At 44.9% G+C, this 16000-nt stretch overlaps 1 long non-coding RNA gene across 1 annotated transcript in view; it reads right to left on the minus strand.

Moving 5' to 3' along the window:
- Positions 1-10264: 10264 nt before the first annotated feature.
- LOC140428521 (uncharacterized) overlaps positions 10265-16000 on the minus strand; it is a 126279-nt gene continuing 120543 nt past the window's right edge. The window contains exon 2 of the long non-coding RNA XR_011948807.1: positions 10265-10543. This is a non-coding gene — a long non-coding RNA (uncharacterized lncRNA). The remainder of the gene's footprint in view (positions 10544-16000) is intronic.

Below are 16000 nucleotides of genomic sequence, written 5' to 3' on the forward strand. Positions count from 1 at the left end.
TTAAATGCCCTCAATGTTGGCGAGTTCACTACTGTAGCAGGTAGGGCATTCCACGGCCTCACTACTCTTTGCGTAAAGAACCTACCTCTGACCTCTGTCCTATATCTATTACCCCTCAGTTTAAAGTTATGTCCCCTCGTGCCAGCCATATCCATCCGCGGGAGAAGGCTCTCACTGTCCACCCTATCCAACCCCCTGATCATTTTGTATGCCTCTATTAAGTCTCCTCTTAACCTTCTTCTCTCCAACGAAAACAACCTCAAGTCCGTCAGCCTTTCCTCATAAGATTTTCCCTCCATACCAGGCAACATCCTGGTAAATCTCCTCTGCACCCGCTCCAAAGCCTCCACGTCCTTCCTATAATGCGGTGACCAGAACTGTACGCAATACTCCAAATGCGGCCGGACCAGAGTTCTGTACAGCTGCAACATGACCTCCCGACTCCGGAACTCAATCCCTCTACCAATAAAGGCCAACACTCCATAGGCCTTCTTCACAGCCCTATCAACCTGGGTGGCAACTTTCAGGGATCTATGTACATGGACACCTAGATCCCTCTGCTCAGCCACACTTTCAAGAACTTTACCATTAGCCAAATATTCCGCATTCCTGTTATTCCTTCCAAAGTGAATCACCTCACACTTCTCTACATTAAACTCCATTTGCCACCTCTCAGCCCAGCTCTGCAGCTTATCTATATCCCTCTGTAACCTGCTACATCCTTCCACACTATCCTTAAGAGGGTCAATGTTGGGGTTCTCTCGGAGGTGGCAGCCATTCGTCGACTTTCTCAGGGAAAATTGAAGTGTCAGCAGAAGCAGCATTCTGAAGGGGGGAGGCGGGCAGATAGGTGTTAGATGGTTGAGGTGTGTGAATGTTGGGTTGGGTGGGGAAATGTTTATTTTACCATGTTAATGTTATTGTTTTCGTTATTATAAAAATTTTGCAAATACCTTAATAAAAATATTTTTTTTAAAAGTTGTATTAAGCTCATCATAGCGCATGAAGATGTAGCACTGACCCGATGCATAATTGCACTCCATACCTCCCATTCCAACTCTTTCTCCCACTTTTGTTTTATCTCCTCAGTCGGTGCTTTCGATGTGCCCATCAGCCATCTATAAATGTCAGTAACTCTCCCATCCCCCAATTCATCTGGAAAGAGCAACTTATCAAGCAGGTTGTTATCTGGTAGTTGAGGGAAAGAGGACAACTCCTTTTTCACCAAATTTTTTAATTGAAGATATTTAAATTCTCCTCCCTCTGCCTTTTGTGTTTCTCCCTCAGTTCTTCAAAGCTCGCAAAACTACTTCTAAGAACAAGTATTTCACCTGTCTCAGCGCCCCCTGTGGTAAACCATTGTATTGTGTTGTACTGTTGCATGCCTGGGCTTGTCCCCGCTGGGTCCAAAATACTGTGGTGTATGGTCTGTGTATTGTGATGAACTGCCACTGTATTATATGTAATGTGGTAAACTACTGCCTGCTGGCTCCGCCTCCCCCCGGGCTCGGTATAAAGTGGCTAGTCTCCGCCGCTGTCTCAGTTCGGGATCCGAGGCCAGGAGGCTTTCTGTTTAGCTTATTAAAGCCTCAGTTACGTTCACCACTCGTCGTGTGTTCATTGATGGCATATCACCCCCCCCCCCCCCCCCCCCCATATTGCCACTCTTTAAATATTGTATCCAAACTTGCCGGGGTGAATCGGTGGTTTCCATAAATAGGGGCTAGCAACAACTTTCCCAAGCAAAAATTCCATCTCAACTGGCTCCAGATTTTTAAGGAAGATGCCATCACCAAATATTCTGTCAACTTCCCCAGGTTAAATGGGAGTTGGCCGCATGTGCTGCTGGAAGAACAGACAGGTTTTGTGAGAGGGAGGCAGTTGTCTAATAATATCAAATGCCTATTAAATGTTATTATGGCACCGTCTAAGTGTAGGATGCTGGAGATTGTGGTGGATATGGATGCAGAGAAAGATTTTGATAGGGTTGAGTGGAGTTATTTGCTGGAGGTTTTCGGTAAGTTTGGATTTGGGCCATCATTTAACTCATGGGTTAGGTTGGTGTATGCGGCCCTACAGCTAGTGTTAAGACGAATTCGATTAGCTTGGGATATTTATGACTATTTAGGGGTACGATACAGGGCTGTCCGTTATCACCACTCCTCTTTGCATTAGCAATAGAACCTCTGGCTATTGCACTCTGAGACTATTGCGAATGGTCAGGTGTTGTTAGAGTGGGCAGAGAACATAGAATTTTGCTTTATGCTGATGATTTATTATTAGATATATCTAACCCACTGAAATGTATGGATCTGATTATAAATATATTGGAAAAATTTGGAACCTTCTCGGGCTACAGATTGAATATAACAAAAAGTGAAATATTTCCGATAAATACCCCGGGGAGAGAGACTTAATAATGATAATAATAATAATCTTCATTAGCGTCACAAGTAGGCTCACATTAACACTGCAATGAAGTTACTATGAAAAGCCCCTAGTTGCCACATTCCGGTGCCTGCTCGGGTACACTGAGGGAGAATTCATAATGTCCAATTCAACTAACAAGCACCTCTTCCGGGACTTGTGGGAGGAAACCGGTGCCCCCGGAGGAAACCCACGTAGATACGGGGAGAACGTGCAGACTCCACACAGACAGTGACCCAAGGCGGGAATCAACCCCGTGTCCCTGGAGCTGTGAGGCAGTAGTACTAATCACTGTGCCACTGTGCCGCCCTTGAAGCTAAAAGCCTCATAAATATCTCCACACATTTTTCAAAAATATTCAATCATTTTATAACTTGTGTTCGAAAACTTTTTTTTTTAAATAACTAATTTATTAACGTTAACAGTTTATCCCTGGCCCTTAACTTTTGAGATATAAGTCAAAACTAAATGCCAAATTAGTGCCTATGTGGCAAAGTATGCAAACAATATTAATTCTCAGACATTTTCTTGGCTATCACAGCTGGCATGTGTCCATGCTCGGATTGCTGCTGTTGTCACATACAAATAAAATAGTTCAGAGATGAGACTGCATCCTCGATTCCTTGTTTTGTTTCTCTCTAAATGGCTGAATAATTGGAAACATATTTTTAATTTGCCAATCCATTCAATTTGTTGATATGTTCTCATTCTGCTGCCCATGCCTTGCAACATTCCCTATAGAAGCATTAACACTAGAGCTGACACAACTGAATGTGCTCAGTCCCAGCATTAAGAGAGTGAACAGCAAAGCAGGATTACTGATTCCAAAGGAACTGAGAAACCCTTGCATTTTAAGCTTGCATTTTAGCGCTGGAGTTACACCAAAATCAGGATGATTTTAAAAGCAAGTTACTTGTTTAACTTAAACTGCCAAAACCGACTGCTGAACACCCCATTGTAACTGTAACAATTGCAGTTATTTTGGGATTTAACTGTGCACCTACTCAGGTTTCCACCGAGTGCTCTGTTTTCCTCCCACAGTCCAAAGGTGTGCAGGATAGGTGGATTGGCCATGCTAAATTTCCCCTTAGTGGCTGGGGATGTGCAAGTTGGGTAGAGTTGCGGGGATCGGGCTGGAGAGAGTGCCGAGGTAGAGTACTGTTTCAGAGGTTCGGTGCAGATTCTTAGGGACGAATGGCCTCCAGTAAGGGTGGCATGTTGGTACAGTGGCTAGCACTGCTGCCTTATGGTGCCAGCGACCTGGGTTCAATTCTAACCTTGGGTGTCTGTGTGGAGTTTGCCCATTCTCCCCATGCCTGCGTGGGTTTCCTCCGGGTTCTCCAGTTTCCTCCCACAGTCCAAAGATGTGCAGGTTATGTGGATTTACCATGCTGAACTGTCCCCTAGTGTCCAAACATATCCAGGTTAACTGGGGTTAAGCGGTGTTATAACCCTCAAGGAGGAAAAGGTATCAGGACAATTAGATTCCGGGTGTCCTAATCTGAATATGGGCTCCCCCCCCCCCTGTAATAATGGGCGGGGTTTCCCCCTTAACTGCAGAAATCAGACCTCTAGTATAAAAACCCCAACCTGGGAGCAGGTCGAGGAGGGAGACCCTTCGGGTAGTGGAGAGTGTAATCTCGTAAATAAATATAGGGCTGGATTCTCCATTGGTGGGACCCTCCGTCGCGCTGGCAGAGCACTCACACCCACAGATTTCCCGACAGCCTGGGGGTGCCCACAATGGGAAATCTCATTGGCTGGCTGGCGGGACAAAGGATCCCACCCATCATCTTTGATTTCTACCTGCCTGGTCAATGCGTGCTGCTTTAGCGCATTCCTCACAGGGATAGGGCGGAGGAGTGGGCCTATGTAGGGTGCTCTTTCAGCGGGTCGGTGTAGACACGAGGGGCCGAATGGCCTTCCTCTACACTGTAGGGATTCTAACAAAGGTATATTGTTGTGCGTGAAGGAATTTGGGCATCTGAAAAATAATCTGATTTTCCTTAAGACTTTAATTTTGATTGCCTTAACATTTAAAGAGAAAGTTTAATCAAAGTACAACCACACCTAGACCGGTTAGGTATCTAGGATAGCAACAGGCTGCATTCATAGGATTGTGGAAAGATCACAGGTCAACATTTTGCATCGTGCAGGTTTCATACTGATAATTTGAGAGTGTTCAGGACAGCTTTGACAAATTTTTTAATCTTCCCGTACTTTGGAATCTTTCTGCTTGTATCTTTGGTCATTCTCAGGGTCATACCTCATTTATTTCTGAACATGGCATACTATTCACAGAACACAGTGTAACACAGTGAAGATTCTCCCCAGAATGCAATCTCTACTCTCTGTTTCATCTGACTACATCCTGATCTTGGAACAGGTACATATCTGCCCCATCATTGGCACAAATTGAGCTGAGGTATTATTTGGCTTCTTGTCGTAATGCCAGGAAATGGCGTGAAGTGACAGGAAACACAAAAGTTCAGAGTGAAAAGAACAGAAGGTTTAAGAGGATGGAGGTGGAGAACTGTAACATTAGAGGAGGTTCCAGTGGCAGGGAGCAGCAAGGACTTAGGACAGGAATTTTAAAATAGAGGGACCAGCATTGATTTCTGATGTGGCGTAGAATAGGATATGGACAGCAGAGCTATGATTACAGAGTGTGGCAGATTGGAGGCCAGAGCATTGAAGTCATATGGTGACAAAGTCAGGGTCAGACTTTCAGGGGTTAATGGGCTAAGGGAGAACCAGAGCCAGACAGAGATGCTGTCCACATGATGGGAGGATAGAAGGTTAGAAACTTGGTTCATGGGGCAGCACATGGTTAGTGGTTAGCACTGCTACCTCATGGCGCCGAGTACCCGGGTTCAATCCTGGCCCCGGCTCACTGTCCGTGTGGAGTTTGCACATTCTTGCCGTGTCTATATGGGTCTCACCCTCAGAACCCAAAGATATGCAGGATAGGTGAGTTAGCCACGCTAAATTGCCCCTTAATTGGGAAAAAAAATAATTGGGTGCTCTAAATTAATTTTTAAAAAGAAACTTGACTCACGGTTGAATGGGATGCCAAGTTTATGAAAAGTTTTGTTCATGGCACAGGTCATGAGGGGGAGCTTAGACTTGAGGCTAAGAGCATAAACTCTGGGGCTCGAGGTGAAGACAATGTTGTCCATCACGGAACATGAATCTGAAATTGACAATGTAAAAAATACACAGTGCTAATAGAAATATGAGTTCCGCAAAATCATTTTACTAAAAGTCCTGGCCAGAAGTTAAGATATAAAGTACAAAGCCATTGGAAGGAAGATGTGTTGACCTGCTATTTTAAATATATTTGTTCATGAGATGTGAGTGTTGCTGCTGAGGTGGTGGTGAGCCATCTTTGTCAACCACTGTAATCCGTGTGGTAAAGATACTCCCACAATACTGTTCATTTGGGAGTTCCAGGAATTGGACCCAGCAACAGCAAAGGAATTTCTAAATATTTCCAAGTCAGGAGGATGTACAGCTTGGAAGAGAACTTATCAGTGGTGGCGCTGATCTTGTCCTTCCAGGTGGCAGAGTTTTAAAAATTATTTTGCAGGATGTGGGTGTCGCTGAATAGACCAGCTTTTATTGCCCATCTCAAATTACCCATGAGAAGGGGTGGTGAGCTGCCTTCTTGAACTATTGCATTCAATTTGGCACAGGTACATCCAGAACACTGTTGGGAAGGAAGCCCCAGGATTTTGATCCAGTGACAGTGACGGAATGTTGACACAGTTCCAATCGGATTGGTGTCTTGGAGAGAAACTTGTAGGTGGTGATGTTCCTTGCATCTGCTGCCCTGTCCTTTTAGGTAGAAGAGGTCATGGGTTTGGAAGATGCTGCCGAAGGAATCTTGGTGAGTTTCTGCAGTGCATCCTGTAGATGGTGCACACTGTTGCCACTGTGTGTCAATGTTGAAGGGAGTGAATGTTTAAGGTGGTGGATGGGGTGCCAATCAATCGGGCTACTTTGTCCTGGGTGGTTTTGAGCATCTTGAGTGTTGTTGGAGCCTCACCCATCCATGCAGGTAGAAAGTATTCTATTACTATCCTGACTTATGCCTTGTAGATGGTGGACAGGATTTAGGGAGTCAGGAGGTGAGTTATTCTCCACAGAATTCCCAACTTCTGACCTACTCTTGTAGCCACCGTATGTATATGGCTGATCCAGTTCAGTTTCTGATCAACGGTATCCCCCTAAGATGTTGATAATGGGGGATTGGGCAATGGTAATGCCATTGAATGTTGAGGAGAGATGGTTGAATTCTCTCTTGTTGGAGTTGGTAATTGCCTGGCACTTACGTGGTATGAATGCCACTTATTAGCCCAAGCCTGAATGTTGTCCAGGTCTTGCTGCATATGGGCACAGACTCCTTCAGTGTCTGAGGGGTTGGAAATGGAGCTGATCATTGTGCAATCATCAGTGAACATCCCCACTTCTGACCTTATGATGGAGGGAAGGTCATTGAAGCTGCTGAAGATGGTTGGGCCGAGGACACTACCCCGAGAAACTCCCGCAGTGATGTTCTGGAGTTGGAATGACTGAGCTCCAACAACCACAATTATCTTCACTTGTGCTACATATGAGGCGGAAAGTTTAGGGGTTTAGAAGTTGTGGAAAAAGCCTTAGCGAAATGCAGCAGTGCATCTTGTAGATGGTACACACTGCTGCCAACCATTGTGCACCAGAGGTAGAGGGATTGAACATTTAATATTTTGTGAGTTGGATGCTGCACAAGCAATCTGTTTTGTCCTGGATGGTGCCAAGTGTCTTAAGTGTTTTTGGAGCTGCACTCCTGGAGTGCAGAGTATTCCATCACACTCCTGACTTGTGCCACGTAGGTGGTGGAAAGGCTTTGAGGAATCATTTGCTTTAGATTTAGATTTATTGTCATGTGTACCGAGGTACTGTGAAAAGTACAGTCCAGGCAGATCGTTCCATACATGAAAAACATAGGAGTCATGTGCCGCAGAATACTCAGCCTCTGACCCACTCTTGTGCCCGTAGTATTTATGTGACTGATTCAGTTCAGCTCTGGTCAACTGTGACCACAGGATGTTGGTGACAGTCTTAAACTGTCTTCAAATAGTCTTCAATTTGTCAACGTGTTGTATTGTAAAATGCAGCCAGACAATGAACACAGCAATTCGAACACAGCAAGGTGCCACAAGCAGCAATGACAATAAATGCACCCGTCAACCTGTGATTTTAGTTGAGGGATTTCCCAGGTTACTGGGTAGAAGCCCCATTCCCTTCTTCAAAATAGTGTTTATTGGATATTACATCCATCTGTGAATGCAGATAGGTTGTTGTTTAATGTCTCATCTCGAAGATGCACCTCCCACAAGTGTAGCACTCCCTCATTACAGCCATGAGATGGGATCTGAACCCATAACCTTTGTGACTCAGAGACAAGAATGCTGTCACTGAGCCGTGGTTGATACCTAAGGCTGTAAAGGAAAATGTCATTCAGTTGCATTAACTCAGGTTTGTCATTGATAAGAACAAAAGGAGGGAGATTGAACACAAGGCGGGGGCGAACATTACGTCTGACAGCCGAAACATACTGTACCCCATTTTACATGCTGCAAGGCAGGCATGGATATTTATTCAATTGTGCTTTAAAAAGATCCTTTGCCTTTAACCACTATTTGACATATTTATAATGTGTGGAGAAAACACATTCCAAGTGGATGAATTACCCACAGACAAGGCCATCTCTGGAACAAGACTCAGAAGAAATCCTGGGTGATTTCCCCCCACCACCACTTCACCCTCCACCACTCCACCCCATGCACACACAGACCCACCACCCCACCAAATGAGGGGTGCCACAACCAATAATAACACGAGTTTTCTGAGAGGGCATAACACAACACAAACCAAGGAGAGAATGCAACGCATTTTTTGACAGTGCACTACATTCCGCGATTGGTTTTAGATTTTGTATAATTCATTCTCTGTCTAATTTCTTATTTTAAAATGAATTCTCTTTCTTAAAAGAAATCATACCCTTTCAAAAATATATTTTACAGCACCAGTATTAATTTAAATTTTTTTTAAAATTCCAATTAAGGGGCAAATTGGCAAGGCCACTACTACCCTGCGCATCTTTGGCTTGTGAGGGTGAGACCCACCCAGGCAGGGGGAGAATGACCAAACTCCTCACGGACAGTGATCTAGGGCCGCACCATTGACGGTAGCACAGTGGTTAGCACTGTTACTTCAGAGAGCCAGGGTTTAGGTTTGATTCCCGGCTTGAGTCACTGTCTGTGCGGAGTCTGCATTTTTCCCCCGTGTCTGCGTGGGTTTCCTCCAGGTGTTCCGGTTTCCTCCCACAAGCCCCAAAAGACGTGCTTGTTAGGTGAATTGGACATTCTGAATTCTCCCTGTGTACCCGAACAGGCGCCGGAATGTGGCGACTAGGGGATTTTCACAGTAACTTCATTGCAGTGTTAATGTAAGCCTACTTGTGACAATAATAAAGATTATTATTATTGTTAATTTACTTTCATTTAGATACTAGAAATTCCTATTGAAATGTGATGCATGTGCATCCAGGTCCTATGAGGTGACTAACTTTCTGTTCTGCTTCCCTTTCTCTCCTGCTCTAGTCGTCTGCGGCATACTTACGACAACCATAATTCATTCAGTTTGTGTTGTCTAGAATAACTGATGGTCAGCATGAAAGCAATCTCCGGGTTTCTTCAAACTATTCAAATGTCACATTGTCGATTCATGACGTAAACGTGAATCAAAGCTTTTCCAGCAACTCCATATTTGTTTGTGGTGAATTATCAGGCAGAATTAATAACATTCTTCAACTACTGCATTTTTAAAATTCCTCTCCTTTTCCAATCATGCCGAAACATGTTAAATTTTGAGTAGCTCAAAGAATGCAATTATCAGTCGAGCTGCGAGTTTATCTAAATGTTTTGCAAATGCGCAGTCAAATAAACTTAAGAGCAGCAAGAAAAAGATGTAAAATAAAATGTGTCCACAGCTGAATTGATGTGACATCAAAATCTTTGGGTACACATGAAAACGTTTATAGCATAAGTAGGGACATGCAGTTGAACTCAACACACCTTTCAATTGTGTGAATTAATAGGTTGCTTGTGAACTAAATAAACAGGAAAAAGCTTTATATTGCGGTAAAAAAAAATGAGTATTCTGTTTTCTGTCAAAACGATGCCAGAGAGCAAGGCTCAGTCATACAGCAAACACAAAGCAAACATTTAATTTGATTGTTGAATGATATAGAGGAAACTAGTTTTACCTGTTATAATATTATAGCAAAACCTGTCTGCCGAGTTTACTGTACTCTTTTTTTTCCTTCAGTGCAGCTGCCAGAACTGGAAAAGAAACACAAACTAGATCTGCAAGTATGAGCTAAGAGCATTCTGTACCATCTTGTTACCTACATGTATCCTGCCTGGCTGCGCCTGTGTGATGCAGGATTCCAGTGGAAAGCAAAGTTGAACAAAACTGCATGAAATCCTGTTCAACACGGGCTGTGCGGTGAGTATGTGGTATTTCTATACTGTCAACTGTTCCTGCCTGTTCTAATTTTGTTTGAACGGTTTTTTAAGTGTAAAATCGCTTGGGCTATCTGGCTGGTTTATTGCTCGTCTCCTGCATTCCTGTGCTGATGCCTTTCCAGTATTTGTGAGATCCTTCTCACCACTGTCTTAAGTCCCGTCTGTAATTCTAACACATGTACAGAAGTAAAGTGCGTTTACCTTTCCGATAAGATATTAAAGTAGCAAATTCTGACATGAATTGACACTTCAGATTGAGTCAGTTGTGATGTGTGTAATAGGCCTGTAATACGCAGCATTTACTTAACGATGGCTTCACATTATTATGAAAGACTATTAAACTCAGAAGTGCGTTGGAGACTTAAACGCAACGCAGGCATGTTTCATCTTGCAGTCAAAAAAAAATCTCCATCTTCTTCCAAGCGGTGGTTGCAGCGATATTTGCATACTGCGCGGGATTTCATCTGGAACAGTATCCAAATTGCCAAGGAATATTTATTTCAGTGCCGCATTTTTTTTTTCTGTTTGGGCGCATCATTCTGCTGGGAGGAGAAAGATGTATAACATTCAAGCAGAGCAATAAACACTGGGAAGAATCTGAAAGTCACAGGAGAACACAGACAGCAAATCAATGGTTCAACGTGTCCAGGGCTGGTTAAAGTTGGCTGTCAGCACCGTCTCCCTTTCTGTTCACGCCCCCTTAACTACCCCCGCCCGTAACTACTTCCTGATTCTCTGAGTGAATGCCTGCTGAATGTGGGTGGGGACTTTTACTTCGTTTTTTCTACTTGTTGACCTTGAGTTATACAATTACAAAAGCATATGGTTGGAAGGAGAGCTGTAATAATTATCCAAGCCCTTTGCCCTCACTCATCTGATTATTGTTTGAGAAAAACAAACTGTTGCAGTTAAACAAGCAGACTTGACAGTGCCAGGGAGTAAAGAGACGATTATTTGTCTAAGTGTTTTTTTAAGAACTTTACACTGTTAATGGTTTGATAGCATTTGCGGTTTATTAACAAAAAAAAAATTGTTCGTTGCATGTGCAGAGGAGATTCCAGATTCAACTTAAATTTACATTTGGGTTTTCTTCCTATCAGTTGAAGGACAACAACAATTTGCATTTTGATAGCACCTTTGACATAGTAAGGTCACGTCACTTCACGTGAGCCTAATAGCACTGTGATTAGCACTGTTGCTTCACAGCGCCAGGGTCCCAGGTTCGATTCCCAGCTTGGGTCACTGTGCGGAGTCTGCACGTTCTCCCCGTGTCTGCGTGGGGTTCCTCCGGGTTTCTCCCACAAGTCCCAAAAGACGTGCTGTTGGATAATTTGGACATTCTGAATTCTCCCTCAGTGTGCCCGAACAGGCGCCATAGTGTAACGACAAGGAGATTTTCATAGTAAATTCATTACAGTGCTAATGTAAGCCTACGTGTGACAATAATAAAGATTATTATTATCAGACAAAAATAGACACCGAACCACATAAAGATATTTGAGGAGAAGATGGTGACATAGTGGTCATGTCCCTAGACTAGTAATCCTGAGGTCTGGGGACACGGGCAGCATTGGGTGGAATTTTAATTCAATTAATCATCTGGAATTGAAAGCTTGTCTCATTAGCCACAAAACCATTATCAGTTATGATGAGAACCCATTTGGTTCACTAATTTCTTTAGGATCTTTAAGGAACTACACGGTCAACTATGTGCGGATCCACAAGAGATAGGTGAGATCCTAAATTAATATTTCTCATCGGTATTTACTGTTGAGAAAGGCATGGATGTTAAGTAACTTGGGGAAATAAATAGTGATGGCTTGAGGAGTGTACATATTACAGAGAAGGAGGTGCTGGAAGTCTTAAAGCACTTCAAGGTAGACAAATCTCCAGGACCTGATGAAATGTATCCCAGGACATTGTGGGAGGATAGGGAGGAAATTGCGGGTCCCCCAGCAGAGATATTTGAATCGTCGACAGCCACAGCTGAGGTGCCTGATGATTGGAGGATAGCAAATGTTGTGCCTTTGTTTAAGAAGGGCTGCGAGGAAAAGCCTGGGAGCTACAGACTGGTGAGCCTAACATCTGTGGTGGGTAAGTTGTTTAAAGGTATTCTGAGTGACAGGATCCACAGGCAATCAGAGAAGCAAGGACTGATTAGGGACAGTCAGCATGGCTTTGTGAGTGGAAAATAAGGTCTCACGAATTTGAGTAACCAAGAAAATAGATGTGGGCACTGTAGTCGACGTTGTCTACATGGACTTTAGCAAGGCCTTTGACAAGGTACCACGTGGTACCAAATGTCTTGAAAAGGAAATGTCTTGTAAAGAGAATATGTGCGGTCAAGTGACCAAATGTATGGTGAAAGAGGTAGCAAGGTTTGGAATGGGAATTCTCAAGGCCACAGCAGCTGAAGGTGTAGCTGCCAATGATGGGGTGAAGGAAATACAAATTCAATTAGAAATTAAAAGTTGCCTTTAATCAGAATAGCAATCAAATGGATTAATGGTCTTGTGTATTTTGCTAATAATTAAAGTCATTCAAAAGATAGCACTTTATCTATGATTAAATGCAGAAAATAAATTCCAATAAGGAAATAAGCAGAAGCAATGTTTCCCCCTCGAACTGAATTCAATTGAAAGCGGAATAGAAACACTAATGTCACCATAACCTGTCATTCGGAACTGGAGTCCTTGTGTTGATAATACCCCCAGTTGCAAGGAGTCTGTTCAAAATCTGTAGCTTCCGACAAGGTGGAGATACACTTTATAATGTGTCTCAGCAGGGCAGCACAGTGGTTACCACTGCTGCCTCATGGTTGCTTCACAGCGCCAGGGCCCCAGGTTCGATTCCCGGCTCAGGTCAGTGTCTGCACAGAGTCTGCACGTTCTCCCAGTGTCTGCGTGGGTTTCCTCTGGGTGCTGCGGTTTCCTCCCACAGTCCAAAGATGTGCAGGTTAGATGGATTGGTCATGCTAAATTGCCCTTAACGTCCAAAAAAAAATGGTTAGGTGGGGTTACTGGGTTACGGGGATAAGGTAGAGGTGTGGGGCTTAAGTAGGGTGCTCTTTCCAAGGGCCCATGCAGACTCGATGGGCCGAATGGCCTCCTTCTGCACTGTAAACTCTATGCCTATGGTGCCAAGGACCCAGGTTCGATCCCAGCACGGGTCACTGTCCGTATGAAATGTGCACATTCTTCCCGTGTCTGCGTGCGTCTCACCCTACAACCCAAAGATGTGCAGGGTAGGTGGATTGGCCGTGCTAGATTGCCCCTTAATTGGAAAAATTGAAAGAAAAAATGTCTCAGCAACCACGATTCTCCTACAACGGTGGTGTCATACCTGCTTATGTGAAACGTCAGTGCTTCATTGGTACTTGAATTCTGAGATGGCGCCAGAGCGTGGTGGCTCTCTGCGAGCTCTCCTCTACAGATCCTCTTCCTACATCTTTTATACTATATTCTATGTATTCATGTATGGAATGATCTGCTTGGACTGTACGCAGACAATCCTTTTCACTGTACCTCGGTGCATGTGAAAATAAATAAATCAAACTAAGGCAATCTTTAGGTTAGCCATTAAGCCAGTCCTTGAAAAGCTGCACAGAGATCAGTGATATGAGCTGGGCTAAGGTAGAGTGGCCACATAAATTGCTGTAACACCTACCACCAAGGCACATAGGAACTTGAGCCAGTTCTACCTTTGAATGAGATCTTTGCCCCTTATCCCATAACACCTATGGAAAACAAAAATCTATCAATTTAAGATCTAAAATTCAAGAATGCTGGATAATTGCCTCGTCGAAATCTTGAAAATTCTGAAAGATAACAATGTGAATAATCACAAATGCCTGAACTAGGGGTGGGATTCTCCACTCCCGCGCCGAAGTGCCCATGCCGTTGTGAACGCGGTCGAGGTCCACGACGGCGTGAAACGGCCCCTATCCGACCGATTCAGGGCCCGATAATGGGCTAGGAGCGGGGCCGCGTCATTTACATGCGCCAGGCCTTGTCGCCATGTAAAGGCGGCGCTGCACACATGACGCGGCGGGCGCCGCATAACTGGCGTCACCCGCGCATGCATGGTTGCCGTCCTCTCCGAGTCCGCCCCGCAAGAAGATGTCAGACAGATCTTGCGGGGCTGCGGAAGAAAGGAGGTCCTCCTTCAGAGAGGACGGCCCGACGATCGGTGGGCACCGATCGCGGGCCAGACCCCATTTGAGCCCCCCCGGTGCGGGATCCCCCTACCCCCCCCGCAGGCCGCCCCCCCCCCCCCCCAGCGTTCCCGACCAGGTGTGGACGGCGCCGGGGGGGAACCCGCCGTTTTGGCCTGGCCGCTCGGCCCATCCGGGCCTGAGAATAGCAGGGGTGCCAGAGAATCGCTATTTTGGGTGTCTCGGGCGATTCTCCGGCCTGCGCCGCGCGGAACTCGACGGGGCCGTTCTCGCCACTTGGGAGAATCGCGGGAGGGCGTCGGACCGGCGTCGCGGGAAAATTTGGCGACCCAGGCGATTCTCCCAACCGGTGCGGGAGTGGAGAATCCCGCCCCCTTGCCTTTTGGGCCCCACTCCACTCTCAGTTACTTCACCTAACTCTTCGCTAAATGCCTGTTCAGTGTTCTGATATCGCTTGTGATGCACGTCAGGAAATCCTGTCACATTAGAGGTGCTATATGAATGTAGTTTTGTTATTGATGAATTTGTTACTTAGTTAGTGGCAATGTTACAGTTTGAACTCTCTCCCAATTCTTGGAACTCAATCTCACATCAATCAGGCAGTTTCCGGTTTTGTATAGATGTCTGTGTCTTAGTGTCATGGAATGATGGAATGCCACAGTAATAATAATTACTTGTTACCAAACTGATTTGCACTAGTTGCCACATAAAATGCCCACCATACACTCCTATCCACTCCGCAAATTGGTAAAGGTCATACCATCATCTGATACCATTCGGGCTAAAACTGATAGTTGAACTAATTACACAGCAGCACATTTAAACATCAGGACTGAAGCCTGCAACTGTAATAGTGTAAAAGCTGCCAACCAACCCCACAAAAGCAGCAAATCTCTCAGTGACAGTCTTGAGAGGGGAACCTAAGGCTTAAATTAGGCCTAAACAAAGGTTTTGATTTTGTTATGGTAAAGTATGTCTCCTGCAGTGACGATCAATGAGCAACCGAGTGCTATTTGCCGTTGCATCCACAATCCTCAATTTAGAGCACAACAGGAGCTAGGTTTCCTCCGGGCGCTCCGGTTTCCTCCCACAGTCCAAAAACGTGCAGGTTAGGTGGATTGGCCATGATAAATTGCCCTTAGTGACCAAAAACGTTAGGAAGGGTTATTGGGTTACAGGGATAGGGTGGAAGTGAGGGCTTAAGTGGGTCGGTGCAGACTCGATGGGCCGAATGGCCTCCTTCTGCACTGTATGTTCTATGTTCTACTGGCCTCACGCCCTCTTACTTCAGCGCAATGCAGCCGTAAGATCGCAGGAGGGGCCAAAATCAGGAACCGCGCCGGGTGGCAATCTGTTTGTGATCTAACTGGCCCGCTTTCATTGCCGAAATCAGGATCCCGCCATGGTGTGGCGAGAAACCAATAATCACCAATTAAAGCCAATCTCCATACCATCACACGAAACTGCCTCCCATCCATTGACTCCATCTACACCTCCCGCTGCCTGGGGAAAGCGGGCAGCAAAATCAAAGACCCCTCCCACCCGGCTTACTCACTCTTCCAACTTCTTCCATCGGGCAGGAGATACAGAAGTCTGAGAACACGCACAAATAGACTGAAAAACAGCTTCTTACCCGCCGTTACCAGACTCCTAAACGACCCTCTTATGGACTGACCTCATTAACACTACACCCCTGCATGCTTCACCGATGCCAGTGATATGTAGGTACAATGTGTATCCTGTGTTGCCCTATTATATATTTTATTTTATTTTCATGTACTTAATTATCTGTTGAGCTGCTCGCAGAAAAATACTTTTCACTGTA

The sequence above is a fragment of the Scyliorhinus torazame genome, chromosome 8, assembly GCF_047496885.1.
Source record: "Scyliorhinus torazame isolate Kashiwa2021f chromosome 8, sScyTor2.1, whole genome shotgun sequence".
In the NCBI taxonomy this organism is placed as follows: domain Eukaryota; kingdom Metazoa; phylum Chordata; class Chondrichthyes; order Carcharhiniformes; family Scyliorhinidae; genus Scyliorhinus; species Scyliorhinus torazame.